This window comes from Hipposideros armiger, unplaced genomic scaffold, assembly GCF_001890085.2.
Source record: "Hipposideros armiger isolate ML-2016 unplaced genomic scaffold, ASM189008v1 scaffold_970, whole genome shotgun sequence".
NCBI classification, from domain to species: Eukaryota; Metazoa; Chordata; class Mammalia; order Chiroptera; family Hipposideridae; genus Hipposideros; species Hipposideros armiger.
Window position 1 is genome coordinate 176,050 of NW_017732320.1, and position 9,713 is coordinate 185,762.

The window sequence follows — 9,713 nt, forward strand, 5'->3', positions numbered from 1 at the left end:
GTGTCCTCCCTGGGTCTGCAATGGGTTCAGCGTGGCCCCACCCATGGAAGGACGTCCCCATCCTGAACCCCAGAACCTGTGACCGTGTTTTGCTCCTTGGCGAAGGGGGACTTGAGGTGGCCCGTGGGATCGGGGCCGCTGGTCGGCCAACCCTCAGATGGGCAGGTGACCCTGGGGGTCCGGGTGGGCGCCCAGTGACCTATCGGGAGGAAGAGGAAGGCGGGACGCAGACAGTCAGACAGACAGGACACTCTGCAGCTGTTTGCAGCCTCGTGACCGGGCGTGAGTGGCCCCCGAAGCTACGCAAAAGCAAACGGGACCTCCCAAAGGAGCGCCACCCGCCCGCCCGGCCACACGGGGACCTGAGCCTGGGCCGGCCCCTGCGACCCTCCCGGCTGGCCTCCCGCCGTCGATGGACGTGGCGCCTTCCAGCCACCGGCTCACAGCAGCCACAGGAAACCAACGCCCTGGGCCCTCTCCCGGCGGCATTTCCGCCCGTGTCTTGCAGTGGGAATGCCACCCTTTAGAAACAGGACCCAAAAATGACCACGCACTTATGTTAAAGGTCCCTGTCCCTCTGTGGGGCTTGCGTTGGCCGTGACTTAGCTCCTCCGACGCGGATCTAAAAATTGTCAAGGGGGGGCTGTGAGCGAGCTTGCCCCAGGTTCCCATCGTCCGGGCAGCTGCTCCCCAAACGAACACACGGACAGGGACGGGCCGGAAGGTCAGGGACAGGCCAGCAGGTCGGGGACAGGCCGGCGGGGCAGGACCCGCCGTGAACACCAACCTTCAAAGCCACGTGCCTGCTTAGGGGCACCTGGATTGAGGAGAACTTTTAGGGGAGCAGACAGAACTGCCCGGTTGACTTACCCACGCAGCAGAGACATGCCACCATCACCACGTCCCTCACTCTGCAGAAGGGCCGTGTCCCCTGGCAGGTTTCTACCCTCCTCAGAGGTCATTTCTCCCTAAAGGAAAAAAAGAGAAAGAAAGGAAATCCTAGAGTTTTCTCTCTTGCTTTGCATGGCTCTNTAAAGGAAATATTGAAAGGAAGACATTTGGATGACATTCAGGACATCAAGGGCAATACGACGACAGCTCTATGGCCATTGCAGAAAAAGAGTTCCAAAGTTGCTTTGAAGGGTGGACTAGGCGCTTGCGTCGGTGCATAGTTTCCCAAGGCTCGGAGGACTTCGAAGGTGACTGTGGTGACATTCAGCAGTGAGGGATGGAGCAGTTTTTCTAGGACGAGTTCGCAAACTTAATTGTCAGGCCTCGGATATATATGGCACCATGTTCTAAGAAAGAAAGCAGGATATTTTGTGTCCTATAGGTCAATGTAGCTTTCTGTTGTAGCATTTAGACAAAGGAAACAATGAAAAAAAATGCAAGTTCAAGGAGCCTCACCAAGCCGTAGAAATCCGGACCTGTAGCTGCCTCATTTGCAAACCCCTTCACGGTTTCTTGTTACGTCTTCTGCTGACTGATAACGCTCTGAGCGTCACGGTCCTAGGCCAGCTGACACCTTTCTTTATGTCTGCAAAGATACGTCACATGCGTCAGTCAGGACAGAGTGACCCGGTGTCGCAAGCCCCACCTTGTCCACCTTGACGAGGAAATGCACCGCACAAACGGGCCCAAGCTGATCACCACGACCGTGAGAGAAACAGGAAAGCCTGCTGTGACTGAGGCCCCCGCCACTTCCTGCAGGGAAACAGAAAGATCTGCTTTGCATGACCTTACGGCTTTCCAAGCTGGCCCACGGGGCCTCCCCCATTCAGGAAGCCCAGCCCTTCTGCCCAGAGGCCCTGAGGGCTCCCTGTGGAGGGCTGGGCATCACATGTCGTGTCTGCAGAAAGAGCCAAACGCTGGGCGCCTGTAGGGAAGTGTTACATCATTCATTCACTGGGAAGCCAAGAGGATAATGAGATGCCTCGTCCACGTGTGGGCGCAGAGAGAGCACCGGTCGGCCAGACACGGGCGGTGGTGTGAGCGGACCGTGTCCCCACAAAGCTCTGCTGTGGAGGAAGTCCCAGCCCCCAGAAGGAGACCGTATTTGGCAGTAGGGTCTTCAAAGAGGTGACTGAGGTGACATGAGGTCACCAGGGTGGGCCCTGATCCAACAGGACCGGGTCCTTATAAGAAGAGGAGGTGAGGACACAGACACACACAGAGGGACGGCCATGTGAGGACACGGGGAGCAGACGGCCGTCTGCACGCCCAGGAGAGAGGCCTCGGTGGGGGGGACCAGCCCTGGGACACTGGATCTCGGACTCCAGCCTCCAGGCCTGGGGGACAATCATTCCTGCTTGTTACTCTGTGAGAGACTCAATTCCAGCCTGTCCTCCTGTGTTTGCTGCCGCCTCAGGAAACCCACGCAGACGGGACTGGTTCCCACACGGCACAGACACCCCAGTCACTGCAGTTCTTCTCTGCTCCCCGTCCTCACCTTCCGTTTCTGGAAAGCAGGGACCACTCCCGGGCTGCAGGCTGACACCACCGCCTGCTGGGACGCGCTTCGGTCCGCAGGTCTCGTTGGCCTCCGTGACTGACTGTGGCCTGGGCGTGGCTGTCAGGACACGCGCTGTACCCTCAGCCCGTGCAGCTAGCTGGACCTTGTGTGGGACAGACGGACACGCCGGCCGGCAGAGTCATCTCGTAGTCAGCCCTCGAAGCTGGGAACCCCGTGGGTCGGACAACACGGGGAAGATTTGCAGGCAGGCCTGAGGCCTCCGCGATTTCCTTGTAGGCTGTGGACACACCCCCCGCCCTCAACCGACAGTCACCAAACACCACGTTTGTTTTCAGGACGAGCAACGTTCAGATCCCCTACGGGTCAAGGGGGCCCTCACGGCGCAGCCACCTACGCTTGGAAGTCCTTCACTCATCGCCCCCCCCCCGCTGTCCGATTTAGTTGTTTGGATCAGTGTTCAGACCTTCTACGGTTCAAATGCAATCTCTCCAAGTTTGGGTGAATAAAAACAAGCACCCCCGCGCCCAGGACACCTCCTACTCTGGGGCTCCCCAGGTCCCCACACAAGGGGAACTGCCACCTTCTTATTATTCAGCCCAGGTGCCCCGAACCCAGAGGGTCCTGTGTCCGCCTCCAGGAGGCCCGTGCGTGGGCTGTGGGTCCGACTCTGCAGATGCACGAGGGGTAGGGACGTCCCCTTCCCTAAACGGGGCAGGACGCCGTGACCGGGGGTCACCTCGTCCAGGAAGCACCGGCCCGGAATCCTGTTTTCACTTTTAGGCCCGATGGTTGTGTATCCACGTGGATAAGGCACGTGTGTCGCTTGGCTCCACGGCCCTTTAGTGAGAAGCGGCCCTTGAACGTGCAGGGGGCCTCACAGCGCAGGAAACCCAACAGGTGTCTGCGCTCACCGGCTTCTGTCGTCACCGCGTTGTGTCACACCGTCGAAACAAAACACCGCAGGCGACGCTGCGGTCAGGGCCCAGGAGCACAAGGCACACGAAACGCGCGTTTCCGGCCGAGAAATGAACAGCGCGGGGTCCCCCATGTTCACAAGCAGCCCCTGCCCAGCCCAGCCACGCGACAGGCGTCGACCCACACCGTCCACAGCCCGCCCGAGACCCTGAGCACGGTTCCCACCAGCTGCAGTTTTACGTAGTCATGTCACAGCGTGTCGGAAACCGTTTGCATCTCTTGTAACTTAAAATACTAGCTGTCGATCTTGAAATTATTTTAGAATGTGCAGTGAAAGCGTTCCGTGTTCATTCCCTAGGGAGGCGGGACAGAGGCCCACACAGCAGGGCTTCAACTGCAGGGACCCACCCGCCCCCGTCCTGGAGGCCAGGAGGCTGCCGCCACGCTGTCCCAGGGCCACGCTCCCTCCGGAGGCCCCAGGGGACNGATAGATAGATAGATAGATAGATAGATAGATGATGATAGATACATGATAGATAGATAGATGATAGATAGATGATGATAGATAATACATAGATGATAGATAGATAGATAGATGATAGATAGTTGATAGATGATACAGATGATAGACACATAGAAGATAGGTAATAAGTAGATAGATATAAACAGATGATAGATGATGATTGATAGGTTCAAACATAGCTAGCTTATAGATAGATGATAGGTAGTTAGGTAAGATGATAGATAGATGATAGATGACATGAGACACATGATAGATGGATGATAGACAGACACACATACACACACATATGTACATACATACACAGATGGATTTGGCAGGGGGATAGATAGAGAGAGAGAGACAGACAGACACACAGACAGACAGAGGCGTTAAGGAACTGACCCACGTGACTACGGAGCTGTCAAGTCCGAACCCCGCAGGGCAGGCCAGCAGGCCGGAGACCCTGGAAGAGCCGATGTGGCAGCTCGAGGCCAAAGGCCGTCTGCGGGCAGACGTCCCTCGTCCTCAGAGCAGGTCAGCCTTGGCGCTAGGCACGCCTTCAACGGATGGGACGAGGCCCACCCACATTATGGCTTCACTCCACGTCCCCCGATTTAAATGCGACACTCATCCAAAAAAAAATAAATAAACGCCCTCACAGCAGCACCTCGACTGCTGTTTGACCACATGTCTGCGCACGGCGGCCTGACCAACGTGACACATAGAAGTCACCATCAACCCGCCTGGCTGACATCTGGTCCCCGGACCTTGCTCAGGGCTCACTGTGGCACTCACCCAGCCGTGCCCAACTCCCGGGGCCCAACCGGCCCCCCAAACCTCTGCTGTGTTACCCATGAGGCCCCCCCTAATCCAATGTCCACCCTGAGCTTGCTCCTCAGGCTGAACCCCTTGGATCAGCTGCCCCTTGGATTCGACTTATGTCTGTGGGGACACACAGGGCCTCCCCATGCCCCAGGGAACGGTAATGCCCAGGAAATGGACACGCCGAGGGCCACCGTGAGGTGGCCAAACCTCTGTCACCCTGTCAGCAACAGAGGGGGGCTCTGGGAAGGGGCCTCAGGAATTGGGGGCAGGGGCACCCCCACAGTCATCCACTAAGTAGGGGACCTTCGTGCTCCGCCTGCTCGAGCAATCAACCTCTAAGCTCATCTTAGCAGGGGTTGGGGGTACGGTCACGAGGGAACGTGGCTGTGTGTGGTTTTCTTGAGTCTTTTTGTGGACATAGCTTTTCATTTCTTTTCTTCCTTAGTTCTGTTGAGACATAATTGACTTGTGACATTGTATGAGTGCCAGGGTTTGCAACATAATGACATCATATAGGAGGTCTGAGAAAGAAGTTTGCAAACTTGTTGCAACGATGTTGCTGACCTTTATTGCTATCAGAAGGATTATTCGTTATGAAATTGTGCCAACTGGACAAACAGTGAACCAAGTTGACTATTCGGAAGTGCAGAAAAGGCTGCTTGAAAAAGTTAGACAAAAATGACCTGAACTTTTCGCCAACAATTCATGGCTCTCGCATCACGACAATGCACCAGCTCACACGGCACTGTCTGTGAGGGAGTTTCTAGCCAGGAAACAAATAACTGTATTGGAACACCCTCCCTACTCACCCGATCTGGCCCCCAATGACTTCTTTCTTTACCCAAAGATAAAGGAAATATTGAAAGGAAGACATTTGGATGACATTCAGGACATCAAGGGCAATACGACGACAGCTCTATGGCCATTGCAGAAAAAGAGTTCCAAAGTTGCTTTGAAGGGTGGACTAGGCGCTTGCGTCGGTGCATAGCTTCCCAAGGCTCGGAGGACTTCGAAGGTGACTGTGGTGACATTCAGCAGTGAGGGATGGAGCAGTTTTTCTAGGACGAGTTCGCAAACTTAATTGTCAGGCCTCGGATATATATGGCACCATGTTCTAAGAAAGAAAGCAGGATATTTTGTGTCCTATAGGTCAATGTAGCTTTCTGTTGTAGCATTTAGACAAAGGAAACAATGAAAAAAAATGCAAGTTCAAGGAGCCTCACCAAGCCGTAGAAATCCGGACCTGTAGCTGCCTCATTTGCAAACCCCTTCACGGTTTCTTGTTACGTCTTCTGCTGACTGATAACGCTCTGAGCGTCACGGTCCTAGGCCAGCTGACACCTTTCTTTATGTCTGCAAAGATACGTCACATGCGTCAGTCAGGACAGAGTGACCCGGTGTCGCAAGCCCCACCTTGTCCACCTTGACGAGGAAATGCACCGCACAAACGGGCCCAAGCTGATCACCACGACCCTGAGAGAAACAGGAAAGCCTGCTGTGACTGAGGCCCCCGCCACTTCCTGCAGGGAAACAGAAAGATCTGCTTTGCATGACCTTACGGCTTTCCAAGCTGGCCCACGGGGCCTCCCCCATTCAGGAAGCCCAGCCCTTCTGCCCAGAGGCCCTGAGGGCTCCCTGTGGAGGGCTGGGCATCACATGTCGTGTCTGCAGAAAGAGCCAAACGCTGGGCGCCTGTAGGGAAGTGTTACATCATTCATTCACTGGGAAGCCAAGAGGATAATGAGATGCCTCGTCCACGTGTGGGCGCAGAGAGAGCACCGGTCGGCCAGACACGGGCGGTGGTGTGAGCGGACCGTGTCCCCACAAAGCTCTGCTGTGGAGGAAGTCCCAGCCCCCAGAAGGAGACCGTATTTGGCAGTAGGGTCTTCAAAGAGGTGACTGAGGTGACATGAGGTCACCAGGGTGGGCCCTGATCCAACAGGACCGGGTCCTTATAAGAAGAGGAGGTGAGGACACAGACACACACAGAGGGACGGCCATGTGAGGACACGGGGAGCAGACGGCCGTCTGCACGCCCAGGAGAGAGGCCTCGGTGGGGGGGACCAGCCCTGGGACACTGGATCTCGGACTCCAGCCTCCAGGCCTGGGGGACAATCATTCCTGCTTGTTACTCTGTGAGAGACTCAATTCCAGCCTGTCCTCCTGTGTTTGCTGCCACCTCAGGAAACCCACGCAGACGGGACTGGTTCCCACACGGCACAGACACCCCAGTCACTGCAGTTCTTCTCTGCTCCCCGTCCTCACCTTCCGTTTCTGGAAAGCAGGGACCACTCCCGGGCTGCAGGCTGACACCACCGCCTGCTGGGACGCGCTTCGGTCCGCAGGTCTCGTTGGCCTCCGTGACTGACTGTGGCCTGGGCGTGGCTGTCAGGACACGCGCTGTACCCTCAGCCCGTGCAGCTAGCTGGACCTTGTGTGGGACAGACGGACACGCCGGCCGGCAGAGTCATCTCGTAGTCAGCCCTCGAAGCTGGGAACCCCGTGGGTCGGACAACACGGGGAAGATTTGNTTCTCAGGGGCGGGGGCCGGGCTGGCTTACGCTGCTTTTTAAACACGGAGGTGAAATTCACGCAACACACAATTCGCCCTGCACACCTCAGGGGCATTTAGCGCATTCACAATGTTGTGTGAGCAGCACCTCTGGTTCTAGAGCATTGCATTCCCCCCCAAAGAGACCCGTCCCCGTGAGCGGTCACCCCCTCCCCGCCCCCAGCCGCTGGCAGCATGCACCCACTTCCTGTGTCTGCGGATGGGCCGTTTCACAGTGGATAGAGTCACACCCTGGGTGGCCTAGGTGTGTCTGGCTTCTGTCACTCACTGAGCACCGTGTCACCCAACGTCCCTCCACGTTGCAGCAAGTGGCAACGCCTCCTTGTCAGGGCCGAGTAATACTCCACCGTGTGGACGGAATCCCACTGAGTTTGTCTGTCCATCATCCACGGACACTGGGCTCCCCCGCCTACTGTCGGCGGCAAACAGTGCCGGCGGGAGCGCCCGGTGTCGTCCCTCTCCTTGACCTGCTTGACCAGGAGGCGTGGCCAACACAACGGGGTGGCAAGAACGCGGGCCTTTTCCGAGTCCTCCTGACACGGGCACCTCTTACCACGGGGACCCCAGAGCCTGGCCTCCAGCAGGGAAGTGAAACCTCCCGCTCGCCTGGGCCTCTGGGACTCACGTTCCTGTTTGTTTTTCGAGGTTGCTGCGGTGACGAGCTCTGCAGACAAGCAGCGGCCCATTGTGGGGGGCGGGGTGGGGTGGCAGAGAGGGTGCTGGGGTGCAGGACGCGCAGGGTGTGTCGCTTCCTTTCCAGGGCATCTGTCGGTTCGAAGTTACAACAGGGCCACCCAGGGCTGCAGAGAAGACAGACGGCAGAGGGGCCAGGGAGGCTCCCAAGACCTTCAACGTGGCCGCCGGCAACCCCCTGGGGCCGGGCACCCCCCCCCACCTCTCAGGGTCGGGGCTGCTGTGACAGGTCACGCTGACACCAGTGTGCAGGGCACGGGTTCGGGACTGGTGTTGGTGGCGCGGCCGAGGAAGTGTGGCCGTCCGCACACCCACACGTACCCGGGGCAGACGTCCACACGGACGGCACTCCTGCCCCTCCTGGGGGTGCACTGTCCTCCCAGGCCCCCGGTTGCTGCAGCTGGGGCCCCCGTGTGCGGGGAAGGACAGAAGGCCCTCCCCCTGCAGGACAGGACCCAGGTGGACAGGCTTGGGGTTTGGGGAGCGGGCTGGGCTGGCCCCATGTTGCTGTCCAGTCATCGTTAAGTGGTGGGGTTCCCTCTGACCCCACGGAGAACCGATGCCTGTCTGCCCTGACTGGGTGTGAACGGGCCACGTCCGTCCCCTGTGTGTGTTCCCTCCTCTGGGCCCGCCGCCCCCACTGCTGATGGCAGGAAGGCGCTCACGACATGGACACACGGGCCGTTTCTCAGGCCCAGGCGCCGACCACCCTCCCTTGTCCGGCACCTCGCAGGAGGGAGCCTATGGCATCGTCGGTTCCTCGCGTTCCACAGCTTCCCGTGTACGTCGTGCCCGGCGGCGGCTCCTGGCGTCTCGAGCTCAGGGGCAGCAGACAGCACCGCGTCCTATGCTTCGGGGGGACAGTCAACAGCAAAGTCGCCCCCCAAAAAGCACAAAACTGCGCACACACACGGCACGACAGAAACTGCAAAACGAACACTTGTTGGCAGTCTCGGGCCCAGCTGGGGACACACGTGACCGGGACACCGCCACGAGCATGGGTCTGGGGGCTGCAAATCCGCCTCACAACCCTGCAGGTTGGCAAACACAGAACGTGACAAGGGTGAAACGCACCTGCCTTNTGTGTGTCGCTGCTCGTGGGCTAGGCCTAGGGGCGGAATTGCTGGGGCCTGCAGCTGTGTGTTGAGCCGACGCACCGCCGGGCCGTGTCCACGGGGCAACCCGCAGACAGGGAAGAGTCGAAGGGGACAAGGCTGACCCGGGTCCTTGCCCGGACAGTGCCAAGGCGTCCTACATCATCGGGGGCCACACTTCATACCTGGACGGGTAGGGCCTCACCTAGCGCCAACCTGGTTCTTAGCCCAGAACCCGGACTTTTGTGGACGTGACGATAATCGTGACGGATGTAGGATGAATCTTTTTCCTGGGAGGGACCACGCAAAGGGTGGGGGAGACCTAACTCAGGTCTTAGAACGATGTTTTGGGTTATCGGCACCCCAGTTTTGGGTTATCGGCACCCCAGTTTTGGGGTAATAGTATGTCCCCCCTCCCAAATTCATGTCCCACCCAGTACCTCTGAATTCGGGACCTTGTTAGAAAATACGATGTTTGATGATTTAACTAAGATGAGACCAAGCGGGATCAGGGTGGCCCTAAATCCAGTAACAAGTGTCCTTGTAAAGGACAAGAGAGGAGAGACACAGACACAGAGAAGAAGCCACGTGGAGACGGAGGCAGACATTGGAAAGTCTAGACAGACGGTACAAGGAGAT

General features: G+C 57.8%; 2 long non-coding RNA genes across 2 annotated transcripts; both read right to left on the reverse strand.

Annotated features, from left to right (window-relative positions):
- Window positions 1-1,151: 1,151 nt before the first annotated feature.
- LOC109375570 (uncharacterized) lies at window positions 1,152-3,822 on the reverse strand. The gene is made up of 3 exons (XR_002122596.1): window positions 2,450-3,822; window positions 1,408-1,537; window positions 1,152-1,298 (listed from the first exon to the last, which is right to left on the reverse strand). It is a non-coding gene; the product is annotated as an uncharacterized LOC109375570 (long non-coding RNA).
- A 1,891-nt stretch (window positions 3,823-5,713) lies between these two features.
- LOC109375572 (uncharacterized) lies at window positions 5,714-7,216 on the reverse strand. The gene is made up of 3 exons (XR_002122597.1): window positions 6,981-7,216; window positions 5,939-6,068; window positions 5,714-5,829 (listed from the first exon to the last, which is right to left on the reverse strand). It is a non-coding gene; the product is annotated as an uncharacterized LOC109375572 (long non-coding RNA).
- Window positions 7,217-9,713: the final 2,497 nt, after the last annotated feature.